The following is a 13869-nucleotide window of genomic DNA, read 5'->3' on the forward strand; positions in this document are numbered from 1 at the left end:
CTGAATCTGCCCTCCTTTAGTTTAAAGCTGCTGCCCCTGTCCTATCACCACAGGTCATACAATCATGGAATGGGTTTGGATTGGAAGGGACGTTAAAGATCATCTAGTTCTAAGCTCCCTGCCATGGGCAGGGACACCTTCCACTACACCAGGTTGCTCAAAGCCTCATCCAACCTGGCCTTGAACACTGCCAGGGATGGGGCATCTACAACTTCTCTGGGCAACCTGTGCGAGTGCCTCACCACCCTCAGAGGGAAGAGCTTCTTCCTTATCTCCAATATAAATCTCCCCTCTTTTATTTTGAAACCATTACTCTTTGTCCTATCACTACACACGCTTGTCCAAAGCCCCTCTCCAGCTTTCCTGTAGCCCCTTAGGTACTGGAAGGTGCTGGAAGGTCTCCCCGGAGCCTTCTCTTCTCCAGGCTGAACAGCCCCAACTCTCTCAGCCTGTCTTCATAGCAGAGGTGCTCCAGCCCTCGCATCATCTCCGTGGCCTCCTCTGGACCCGCTCCAGCAGCTCCCATGTCCTTCTGATGTTGGGGACCCCAGAGCTGAAGGCAGCACTGCAGGGGGGTCTCAGGAGAGCAGAGCAGAGGGGCAGAATCCCCTCCCTCGCCCTGCTGCCCACGCTGCTCTGGATGCAGCCCAGGACACAGTTGGCTTTCTGGGCTGCCAGTGCACATTGCCGGCTCATGTTGAGCTTCTCATCCACCAGCACTTCCCAAGTCCTTCTCCTCAGGGCTGCTCTCCATCCCTTTGTCCCCCAGCCTTTATGGATTCTGGGGGCTGACCACGCATTCCTGTGCCATGCACACTCCTAAGTGTGCAGAAACGAGGAAGAAACGTTACAAGGAGCAGAGTGAGACTTTCTCACTTCAGATAAATTAATTTTGTACATACTGCCTGGGGTAAACGGTGCCATGTAAATATTGATGCCTCATATGTGGCCTCGTTACTGGGGGGCTGCATATAGCCCTGACCCACAGGGATGGCTTGTTTTGATGTGTGCTGCGTGAGATGGTTTGGGGAAGATTAGGAGGATTTAACCACATGAAAAAGGAGCTAAAAGCGACTTGGGATTGAGGCTGGTGACTCTTTACAAAAAAAAAAAAAAAAGACAAAAAAAAAAGCAAACCTAACGGCAACTTAACGCCAAAAAAATAAACCTAGCTCAGAGGCGGTATTTTAAAACTCATACACTTCAAAGTCTTCTGGGCACGGGGTCCCAGTGCAGCTCCCAGCACTTAGTCGTTTTCTGAAGCACAGTCGAGCCTTTGTTTTTGTGTTTGGAGGAAAAAAGCGCAAACGGGGCTGTCTGGGAGCGCTGGGATCCGCTGCGCTCCTGCGTGCGGGGATGGCTTTTGATGCAAGTGCACCCGTGGCACGTGTGTGTGCATGTGTGACAAAAGAGAAACATGGTCCATCTTCACACTGATTTTCATAATCATGTTTTTTATAGAACAGTCCCCTGTTGTCTCTCGGGAGATAGTAACTACCACCGGGTGAAGGCTGTTAAATCTCCCTGGCTGCGAGATTTGCTCTGTGCAAGCTCAGGTAGATACATACCTGGCAGCAAAGTGGAGTTATACCTCCCTTTACATAAAATAAAAATTAATTTTCCCCTGGGGCAGAGGTTTTTTCCAGCCCTTTAAATCACGTTCGCCCCTTTATCACTCCTGCCTTCATCATTTCTTCAGCAAAACGTCCGTCTGTCCATCCCCTTTGTATGACTCCGCGGGTATCCAGCGAGCCGGGGGAAATAATCACCCGGCGGCAGCCCCGGTGAAATGAAGTCATGGGTTATATCTGTCCGTGGGTCCCTTTTCCCTACCTCTCCCCAGCAATACGTTTCGTGATGTGGATTTTCTGTCGACAGAGCGAGACGCCCGCCTCTCTCCTCCTGATCAACACGTCCCGCGAGGGCAATGATGGAGTTTCCTGCGAAATTTTTACCACTGACCTTTTTCTCCATCGTGGAGCGGGAATGCGTCTCCCAGCGAAGGCTGGGGACAGCGGAGAGCATGTTATAATGCTGGAAAATGTGACTCTGTCTTTGTGGAATGCCATTTCCCCCCCCCCCACCCCTTTCCTTCTCTTTTCTTCTCCCCTCCCCTTTAGAAAAACGCAGCGCTGAAAACTTGAAAATTAAAGGCGAAAAATTGCTGTCTGCTCCCCCCTCCTCCCCTTCCCAGCTCCGTCTGAACAAGCAGCCAAGCTGTTTAAATGCTTTTACCTGCTGTGTCCAAGTCAAAAGTTAAATAATGTGTGAACGAATGTGGAAGGAAAACAAGAGGCAGAGAGGAGCGCGGGAGAGAGCCCCTCTTACAAGATAATTGTTACGTTATGAGAAACAAATAACACGCTGCTCCTCGCCGGGTCGGCGTCCGTGACAGCTCGACAGGTACATCTGAAGTTAATTACGTGCCTCGCGTTGTGTTTCACCCCACCGCTGAGGCCGGATCCTGCAAACACACATCCCAGTGTGTTGTTCTTGCTGACTGAACAGTGCAGTTGCCACATCTTTTCTTCTCGGGGCTCGTTGGCTGCCCCTTGATGCTGGGAAGCTGTTGCTGTCCAACCCGATGGGTTCCCATCCATGTAGAGGTGCTGGTTTAATCCTGCATGTTTCCACTGTTGCTGAATCTCCATCACCGTATCTCAACTCGTGCGCGTCGTCCTTCTGCAAACCCTCCGCTGGATCATCCATCCCACCTCTCTCCCCATGGTGGAGTGTCCTGGATGTTTAGGAATTCTTTTTAAGTGCTAGTAGTTGGGCCAATGTGATAAACGAAAAGGCTCTTGGTCCTTTCTGGGCATGGATTCATCTCACCTGCATCAGTGACCAGATGTCTCTGGTTGCCCTGAGTTGCCTTGGTGTTTGATGGTGAGTTTCTTGGAGAGCAGTTCGTCTGTCTTCTCCCATTGCTGCATTTAGGAGAAGACACGTCTCAAAGTGTTTCTCTCCCTGTGTTGACTATAGGGAAGCTGGACGTGACTACCTCAGATGGAGGGGACATGCGTTTGGTCAGGTGTCTCCTGCCCCACACGTAGAAATGCGTGGTGCACTCATTAAGGATGCTAATTTAGTCTCTTCTTTGTTTTAATATTGCTTTTATTGTGGTGCATGTTCTAAGAGATGAAGAATTCAATGAGCGGAGGTGTGACGTCAGTTTTCCCTCAAACTCTTCCCCCAGACCTGCATTTTTTCGTGCTGGATCTGAGTTTCTTAAAGAGAGGGAGCAAAGAGGAGAGACTGTACACATACGGTACAAAAGGGGCAACATCTCTTCCTCTGCTCATGTTAGGTGGGAAGAGCCCAGGACCACCCAGCGAAGTGGATTTGTCTGCACTGATGACCAGGAGGCCACCAGAAGATGAGTTTTAGTCCATCCAGATGGTCCACACCACTCATCTCCTGCCTCATGTCTAGCCTGGGATGAGCTCAGGAGTCCTCATGGACAAGCAGTGTGAGTCTGAACCTGGTTTGGCCCCTTCTGTCCCATGCATAGACCTATAGCACTATCCCAGCAGGCTTCACACCCTCAAGCGTTGGTTTCGTGCTAGAAAACACCGTGCCGGTGGTCTGCAGCACAGCCCGCATATTATTTCAGACAGTTTAACTTGGCCAAAACACACCAAACAGTTGTTATGTCTTGGGGTCAGCGAGGCAACACACCAGCTGGGGGAAAGCTGACACTGTGTGCCAGTGTTGGGGGGATGTGCTCCAGACAGGGACGGCTCTGGGCGCTGTGAACACCCACCGGTCCATGCCCCGTGGCCTCAGGGCCATGGACACTCACTGGTCCTCTGTTATTTGGCAGTATAGACATGACCTACGAATCCCACTGCTGTGATCACGTCTCTTCACATGATTTTCATCCATACCTCCACATTAACCACAGCTGCTTGGGTGAAGATGTCTGGCCATGTCCACATCACCAGACTATGCAGAGTGAAAAAGTGCTGAAGACTTGCAATCCACAGTTCAAAGAGAGGGATTTTTTTGGGCTAGCTATAGCCTGGTCCCGTGGACCCAGTCTTGGTCGGAGTATGGTAGGTGCTCCCCTGGAGCGGGTCTTTGGTTTGGGTTTGTCATGAACTGAAACACCAATGCAGAAGGAGGCCCTCCCCTTGGAGAGATACAGTGCTGAGGAAGACTATGAAAAGTTTTCCCCCTCCAAGCCCATGTTATTTGGCTTTTGCTTCAACTTTAAAGTTCAAATAAAACCAGAAACTTGAAAGAAAATCTTCATCCCAAAGCTTCCAGTGGCAGCTTCACCCTTGCAGCCATAGCGAGACCACGAGCCGTTGCTCGAGGCTGGTATACCTTGCCCTGGCTCTTCCCCAGATGCTCAGCAGAGTCTCACCTCCATCTCAAACCACAAGTCCAGATGATCTTCACCTGCACAGAGTTTTACTTTTTATTTTCACCCCTCTAATAACAACGATACAATTCCGCTGGGCATCTTTGTCAATACAGATGAACACCTCCTGTGTCTTTTTCTCCGAGGATGGATTTGGATGGATTCCTTCAGCTATCACTTTAAGGTTACATTATGGATTTACTCTCATCAGTGCTTTCTGACTTTGGAACTTTGCTGGAAACTCTCACAAAGAAAAAATCAATTGGGAGTAAATAAGCATTGCCACACGCTCACAACAATTTACGATCTGGATACCCTCAAGACTTCTAAGTAAAGACCACATGTATTTTTTTTTTCAACATTTTGTTTTGGAGGTGTTCCTGGAAGACCGGGGGCTTGGCGGTGGGATTGGGAACTGACTGAACAAGACCCGTAGCCATGCTCATGAGATTGCAAGCATTTTTAAGGTTCTTGGAGAAAACACCAAACAAAAGTTTGAAATTAGATTTAAGGTACTTTCTCAAGACTTTTTTTTTTTTTTTTCCCCAGAGGCAAATACATCACACAAGACTCTTGTCTTTCTATCGCTCACGGATAGCTGAAGGTAATTCATTTGATGTTCACTCCTCTGAGGAGACCTGCCTCCAGCCTACCATACATTTTTAATATTAGTCCTAAAAACATTCCAGGTACAGTCCTAGATGCTGGAGGGATTTCAGAAATGCTTTTGTGCTGCATGCCAAAATGCTAAAAGCGGGGCTAGGCTGTGTCATCAGTTTTCAATCAAGCCTCTCTGTGCTTCTTTTTTGTAAGCTGCTAAAAAAGTTACACATAAAATGGTGAGCAAAGACTTTCCATACAGCTTAAAAAATGAGGTTCCTCCTTGCAGCTGCTGTAGGTGGTTTGGGGTGTTCTGCTGAAGGACCTGGTCCTGTCTGGGTTCGTATGGCAGTGGCAGGGAGAGGGGAATCATTTGCTTGGCTTAGTTTGCACATTTGCTCTGTTTTGCACCAAATTTGATCATCATATTTTACAATTCCATCCCAAGCAGGAAATCTAGACTATGGATCAGTGGCTGCCCTAATTTTTATTGGCAAATCATGATCTTTATTGGTAGAATTATGAGCTAGCTGGACTTTACAGTCTTTGTGTAACGAAGCCAATATATCACTACTGGTGTTGATGTTTTAATTTAATGTAGCAAAGAACAAAGGTGGCTTTCTTTCTTGCTTTCCTTCTTGCTTTCTCCCCTGCTCTCTCTTTCCATCTTTCATTCTCCTTCCTTCCTTCCTTCCTTCCTTCCTTCCTTAGAATCATAGAATCATAGCATGGTTAGGGTTGGAAGGGACCTTAAAGATCATCTAGTTCCAACCCCCCTGCCATGGGCAGGGACACCCTCCACTACACCAGGTTGCTCAAAGCCTCATCCACCCTGGCCTGAACACTGTCAGGGATGGAGCAGCCACAGCTTCTCTGGGCAACCTGTTCCAGTGCCTCACTACTCTCAGAGTGAAAATTTCTTTCTTATATCTAACCTAAATCTGCCCTCTTTCAGTTTAAATACCATTGCCCCTTGTCCTGTCACTACACGCCCTTGTAAAAAGTCCCTCTCCAGCTTTCCTGTAGCCCTCTTTAAGTACTGGAAGGCTACAATAAGATCACCCCGGAGCCTTCTCTTCTCCAGGCTGAACAGCCCCAACTCTCTCAGCCTGTCTTCATAGCAGAGGTGCTCCAGCCCTCGGAATCACCTTCGTGGCCTCCTCTGGACTCGTTCCAGTAGCTCCATGTCCTTCTTGTGCTGGGGACTCCAGAGCTGAACACAGTATTCCAGGTGGGGTCTCACAAGAGCTGAGAAGAGAGGCAGGAATCACTTCCTTCTACCTGCTGGCCACGCTCCTTTTGATGCAGCACAGGACACGGTTGGCTTTCTGGGCTGTCAGCGCACGGTGCTGGCTCATGGTGAGCTTCTCATCCACCAGCACTCCCAAGTCCTTCTCCTCAGGGCTGCTCTCCATCCATTCTCCACCCACCCAGCCTGTACTTGTGCTTGGGATTGCCCCGACCCACGTGCAGGACCTTGCACTTGGCCTTGTTGAACTTCATGAGGTTCTCACAGGCCCATCTCTCCAGCCTGTCAAGGTCCTTCCTTCCTTCCTTCCTTCCTTCCTTCCTTCCTTCCTTCCTTCCTTCCTTCCTTCCTTCCTTCCTTCCTTCCTTCCTTCCTTCCTTCCTTCCTTCCTTCCTTCCTTCCTTCCTTCCTTCCTTCCTTCCTTCCTTCCTTCCTTCCTTCCTTCCTTCCTTCCTTCCTTCCTTCCTTCCTCCCTCCCTCCTTCCTTCCTTCCTTCCTTCCTTCCTTCCTTCCTTCCTTCCTTCCTTCCTTCCTTCCTTCCTTCCTTCCTTCCTTCCTTCCTTCCTTCCTTCCTTCCTTCCTTCCTTCCTCCTTCCTTCTCTATTGACATTAGGTCAGTCACTCCAACATGGACACAGTTACTTTGACAAAAAAGGTTGGTATTAGAAGAAAAGAGCCAATAGTAGTAAGACAAAGTGTTTTTGCTGATGCAGCTGTGGTGAGAACTGCACCTCTGCCCAGCTTGGTCCCACTGATATGTGAGATGGAGCCTTAAATCCAGAGAATATAGATACAAATGTCACTCTGGACTTTTCTGTTCTGTTTCTTCCAAACCAGAGATTCACATTTCCAAAAGCATCCTACAGAGCTGGTGATTATGCTGGTCCACAATGGGAAAGGCTTATTCAAATCCCCCGCAAGCAGTGTTTGGTAGGGACGGCACCATCCATTGCCTTTGGAGGAAGCAGATCCAGCTGGATTAGACACCCACCCTTCAGGATAGGCTGAAGAAGGGTGAGACAAATCAAACTTTTGTGGGTAAGGTTTTGGGTTATGGTTTGATGGTACCAGTCATCGCCTGAAACACAGCAAGATCCCAACCAAAATTCCACCTTTGACCCTCAGCTCCAGGGCTCCCAATTGCCCTTTGGAGAAGCCTCTCTCCCCTCCACCGACTATGGAGAATCCAAAGGATCTCAGGCAATTACTGTAAGTGCTTAAAATTATCAACATGAATAACCCCCCTCCTTGCACGTTCCCCAGGCTCTGTCCCAAAGAGTTGTCATCAGGATGAGAAGATCAAGGAGAGGAACAGGGACATGGGGTGAAATCATGGGCTTTGTAACACCTCCCGGTCACTGCTGGAGCAGGGAATGCAGCCCCAGCGTCTCCACTTCCAAGCCAGGATCAAACCCACCAAATTTCTCAGCAGTGATAAACTCTAGCAAGGCTTTGTGTTTCACTTCCAAAAAGTAAAAAACCCAAACCACTGGCCCTTTTCAGACCTGTTTTGTTTTGTTTTGGGTTTTTTTTTTGTTTGTTTTTTTGCAGGCTGGGAGGTGGGAAGGATGTGAAGGATCAGGCCAGAGGTGGTGCTGGAGCCAGAAGGAGCACATCTGGCTTCTCAGATCCTGGGACGGGTTGGCAGCAGGAGAAGCAAGAACGAGCCACAGCTTATTTGCAAACCATGTGGATGTACAACGGTGTCACACACATGGAACACACGTCGAGTCCCACGATGCTGGTTTTACAGCCTCCATCCAGACCAAAGCCTTCGCTTTAATATTGCGTGCACATAATCTTCAGTTTGTAACATTTACTTAATTCCTTATTGTTTAAAAACCCCAGAGGAAGAATAGGCTGGTCCTAACCTCTTCTGGACCGCAGTTCTGAGCTATTAATCTGTCCATGTCAGCATATTTTATTAATACTGTTTTCCTGCGGATGATAGGTAGAATACATCATAAGTCACTTACCATCTGCTGTGTAAGTGCATTGTAAACTATCTTTCTTCCACAAATTATTGCTTTGATAGATTAGGGGTTCGTACAGCCATGATACCTCATCCCATCAATTTTGGGATCCCAGGAGAGTCCTCAAGGCTGAAGTATCTGATCAATGCAAAAATCTTTAACGGCGTCGCACTGTGGCCCCGCAGGCTAGGAAAACGCTATTGCACACGCTTCCCAGATGAGGACACAGTCTCCAAGTTTGATGCTGCATCGCTTTAATTAAGAGCGTTTTTCTCCTTCTCCTCCATCCCTAGGCAACGGGGAGAGATAAGCAGGTCTAGAGAGGATCAGCCTTTTCTCCAGATTGAATCGGGGATGGATCTGGGAAGTTTTCCTAGAAGTGCCTTGTAGCATCCCAGCCGCTGAGTCATCTGCTCTGCTCTCCAGAGCTTGAACATGTCTACACCACCTATGGGTAGAACACATCTACTCTCTATGGATAGAGCTACATAAGTTGAGGTAGGGGAAGGGCTCTTTACATTAGTGATGGGTGATAGAACAAGAGGAAATGGGCATAAGCTTAGTCAGGGGAGATTCAGGTTGGATGTTAGAAAGTATTTCTTCTCTGAAAGGGTTGTCAGCCACTGGAATAGGCTACCCAGGGAGGTGGTTGAGTCCCCATCCTGGATGTGTTTAAGAAAAGGGTGGATGAACTACTTAGCGATATGGTTTAATGGGGATTAGGGACGGTTGGACTGGATGATCTCTAAGGTCTTTTCCAACCTAGAAATCTATGAAATTAAATCTATGAAATAAGTGCTATGGGTGACCTACAGACCATCCCGGAGCTGCAGCATCCATGGGAGCAAAGCTTACCCACTGCCATCAGAATCCACCTCATGCTGGTTTCGCTGTATTTAAAAGCTGGGTGCTCAAGTATAAAGAATTATGTAGAGAGAAAAAGAGAAAGAGGGAGGCACCGCAACAGAAAGGGCTGATTTCCAGCCTAGAGAAGGTATCTAAAGAAGGTAGACTGAACTGCAAGTGTTCTTGCTCCATCCCACTATAGCTGCAAGATAGTGTCACTCCCCTTCATTGTGCTTTTTGCCCCCACGTTTGCAGAGATGGAGAATCCATGGGCAGCTGTTACACCACGGTTCTCATTCTGCCTTCCCTAATGCAACGTGTCCTGCTGGTGCCTATATTTTTGCCCCAGTAAATCCTTGTCCATGATGCAGCTGTGTCTATGCTGTGCTCTATTGAGTCCTCACTTTGGTTTCTCCTTGAGGAAATGACTGAAGAGTGCTCTGAGCTGGTGGTATACCTGACCCACTAAATGGATGAATTTATCCCCAGGAACCAGCAGTTTCTGTTGGGCTGCAGTTGCTCTCAAACCTGAAACCTACCTGAACTTCAGTGATCGTTTTGGGAAAATTCAGCCATTCTGGAAAAGGGCTTGGAAAATGAAGATTGATCAAAGGTCTGATTCATCAAGATGTAGAACAAGGGGGACAAGGTGCTTTTGAGTGACCTACGTCTGGTAAGACTGCGTGTTTTTTTTTTTGTATAAAAATATGCACTAAATACATTAAAAATTCAGTGTGAAGAGCTCAGGAATAGATCAAATGTGAGACACACATGAGAATGGGGAATAAAGATGTCAATCAAAGGAATAACACGTATCAGCTACAATCTGTAGTTCAAGAGATGCAGAGGAGACTATGGCAGAAGAGACTTGGCATTGCCCAGCTGGATTTTCCTTCCGCCTGCATTCCAAAATACCCCAAACCAAAGTGGACCACCCCTCCTTGCTGCCCCTAAGGACTTGTGTCCAACACCTCAGCATGCTCAGCACCTGAAAGCAGTTCAGCATCCTCAGGGTTAAATCGGATTTGATATCCAACCAAGACCTGGCAGCTGAATTTCAGCCCAGCATGAGCTTTTACGATCGAATTATAGACCCCAGAAAAGAAAAAAAAATACAAAAAAAAATGTCCAGTCTGAGGTTTATAATGGAAATCATGACAGAGCCATGATTGTAGTAGCAGGAACAGCATCACTGTAATGCGGTCATAAACTGGTACAGTCCTGCAGGGTATTATAAAAGGAAAAAAAAAGGTGTCTAAAGAGCACTTGGTACCCACAAAAGGTCTGAGGAGGTGGGTGCCACGACTGGATGGGAAAAGGGCTGCTTGCCAAGATGAACTTTAAAGATTAAATCTCCTCCCCAGTGCAAAATGGCATCCGCCGTGTCTCCGCAGCCCCGTGTTGAGGGAGTTGAGATGCTGAGCCGGCCCTTCTGTGGGGCTCCTGCCAGCTCCTTGCACCCTCCAGGCAGGGAAAATGGAATGTATCCGTTTCCAGGATGGACAACTCTCTATATGTGGGTAAACTCAAATTATATCTGGCAAAAACAATGCTGGTTTGCAGCGATTTTTCACGATCTTGGGTCTAAACGAGGTGGAGGCACAGCCTTTTCCAATATTAAGTAGAAAAAATGTAATAAAGCTTCTGGATCTCATCTTTATTATTTAATAAAGCTTCTGGATCTCATCTTTATTATTATCTGGCCATAAAGGGATGCGAAGAATTGTGAGCTGCTTGCAAATCCCAGCTTCTGAACTCCTGCTCTAGATCCTGGGTTTGCAGCAAGTTTGGTCCATCGTCTCCAGGACCTCCTAAAACGACGGAGCAGAAATGATGTTTGGCTCCAGCAGAAGGCGAAAGCTGAGAATGATACGATAAAGAAACAGTGGTCACATTTTATTGCCTTCCTCACCCATGGTTTCTTGAGTATGACTTATGGAAGCTTTGATTTACGCTGGTGCAAGCTTTATCTGCTGCTGTCTTGGCCAGCTCATTCTTAATACGGAGACCTATGGGCTTTTGCTGACTTTCTTGGTTAAATAAATTAAATCAAACATAAATGTTAATGGAAACCACTTTATTTATGGCTTAGATCGGAGCACTGTCTCTTACACCATGGGCCCAATCCAAAATCCATTCATCCAAAGCCTACTGACACCCCTGCATCAGGCTCTATCTTTGGGCTTTTCCTTCAGCTACGAAAGGGGCAGCTAAAAACAAATTTAAATGAGATTACATTATCCTGCGAAAGCCATTTTGCACAAAACTTCCAACTCTTGGCACCTCTGGGGAGGCAGAGGGGTTCGGGATACTTTAGTGGCTGTTGTTTGAAGGCTAAAGATATTCCTCCAGCAGCGATGCCTCCCCCCTGCCTCTCCTCTCCATGCCAACCATCCCACCCTCTAAATATCTCTTCGTGAAACGTTTCGCGATGCATCACGCGCTGTTTGTGGCCAAACACATTTTTGGCTCTTCTTGATGATAGAGAACCTACTTGCAGCTCTTCAGACATTTTCTCAGATTGCTCCTTGCCAAACCTTTATTTTTTTGGCCTGCTTGGATGGAGAAAGCTTTCTGCTGCTTTTATTGTTATTATTGTTATTTTATTATTATTGTTTATTCAGACATGCTTTCTGCCACATGTGCTTGGATAACTCCTGGCTTGCCATTCCAGTGTCTGCCTTAATGCATTCTGGTATGCTCCTTCCCCTTGCCCCTATATTTCGCCTTCTCCACTTCAAAAGAGCCCCAAACCACCACAAAAAGCAAGAAAACAAACCAACACCCCAACAAGAGAAGAACAGTTGCGTACTCTTTTTGTGCTGGAGAGAAGAAGATCAGAAGAAAGGGCCAGCACAAAATGGTAAAAGAAATAAAGTGGAAAAATGTGAGAGTTTGTCCCGCAGAGCATTAGAACGAGTCAGTAATTGAAGCTGTTGTGTTTTCAGATGGAAGTAGCAAGTTCTGGGTTATTCTCATAGCACAAAATCTTACTGCTGTCACAGCTGTGAGAGGGATAAAAGGAGCAGCGAGAAGGAGGATCAGCTCCTCAGTGAACAGGAATTATTACAGTTTATCCAGGCTGTGGCTTTTCACATCTGATCGTGTCCTGTTGCTATTAATAGACTTTTTCCACCAAGTCAAATGGGGAGGGGATTTAGAGGCTGAAAGGCAAGAATAAATTGTTTGGTCAGACCTCCAGCATGGAGAGGGACAGAGAGAATCTACCCAAGATGGTTACAGCATCAAGCCCCCAACCTCTGGGTGAGCACAAGTGCATCGTTTGGGATGGCATCCAAACTTGTTGGGATAATAGGCAGCTTGGTCCTTCCCGACCATGACTGTTGAAACACATGCAGGAGCTCCTCCCTTCTGTTCAGGAGGGCCAGTTGTGATAGGACAAGGGGTAATGGTTTTAAAATAGAGGGAGGTAGATTCAGGTTGGATATTAGGAAAAAATTTTTTACCATGAGAGTTGTAGAACACTGGAACAGGTTGCCCAGAGAGGTGGTGGATGCTCCATCCCTGGAGACGTTCAAGGCCTGGTTGGATGAGGCCCTGAGCAACCTGATCTAGTTGGAGATATCCCTATTCCTTGCAGGGGGGTTGGACTAGATGGCCTTTGAAGGTCCCTTCCAGCCCTAACGATTCTATGATTCTATGATTCTATGCACACGCAGATGTGATATCCGTGGCTCTGTAGGATCAGGAAGCTGCCAATATAACGGATTGGGATAATTCAAGGAGGCCTGATGGCTTTGTATCTTAAATATTGCAGCAGCAGAGTGTGGGAGCCCTGGCTTGCTTTGTGCCGAGTAACTTGTACGTAGTAAGAATGATTTTTTACCCATGACAGTCCCCTGTCCCCAGGAGATGGACAGGAGAGGAGACAAGAGCAGTGAAACTGCACACAAACAGGTGGGGAATTGGAGAAGCCCTAAATTAACTTGCCCATTTCTCTCTGTGTTGTCCCAAACATTTCAGAGATGACATGCCAACACTGACTCAGCTGAACTAGCAGCAGCTTGGTGAACCTCATCAGTTGTTGAAGGAGGTTCTACCAGGCTGGTGTCCTATAGCCTAGTCTACAGGACAGATCTGAGGATTGCTTGCAGTTTGGTTGAACTATTTCTTACTGAATTTAGGATAACTAAAATTTAGGATTAGGATATCCTAAATTCAGGTTGCTGAATTAGGATTCCCTCACTTCCAGGGAAAATGGCATGTTAGGCAGGTGCGGTGGGATGTGCTCTGTAGCACTCAGGCTCTCAAGCCTCTGCAAGCTGATGGAGCAGCACTATAGTCCCAGCGAGGTCATGCCACCATGGCCACCCTCTGCCAGGCACATCTTCTAGAGGCATCCAGAATTCTTTTTAGACCCATCTCACAGAGCTTGTTGGTGACCAGGGGTGGAGATGGGATCAGAAATGAGGATTTAGCATCCTGTCCAGACTTTATTGGCTACTCCACACAAGACCCCATTTCTCCTCCTCATTACCTCACCTTAATGAACTCCTGCTAATCACCCTGCCAAGCCCTCGACTTTTTGAGGAAAGTGACAATGGCTTTTGAATCCACCTTGCGTTTTGCTGAGGAGAGAACGATTTTTGTGAATATTTACCCTGCAGAGTTCCTCAATTAAAATAGTTTTGTGAATATTTGTTCTATAGATTCCACGCAATTAAGGGAATAAGCGGTACGTAACAGCCCATGTTTTCCAAGAGCAGGACAATGTCCAAGCTGTAGTGCAGCAATGCTACGAGGAGGCAAAAGGAACAAATGCCCGCCTGTGTTTTTATGCCATCCTATAATTAACCCCTGGAATGGCTCTGGAA

This window comes from Tauraco erythrolophus, chromosome 1 (genome assembly GCF_009769465.1).
Source record: "Tauraco erythrolophus isolate bTauEry1 chromosome 1, bTauEry1.pri, whole genome shotgun sequence".
In the NCBI taxonomy this organism is placed as follows: Eukaryota; Metazoa; Chordata; class Aves; order Musophagiformes; family Musophagidae; genus Tauraco; species Tauraco erythrolophus.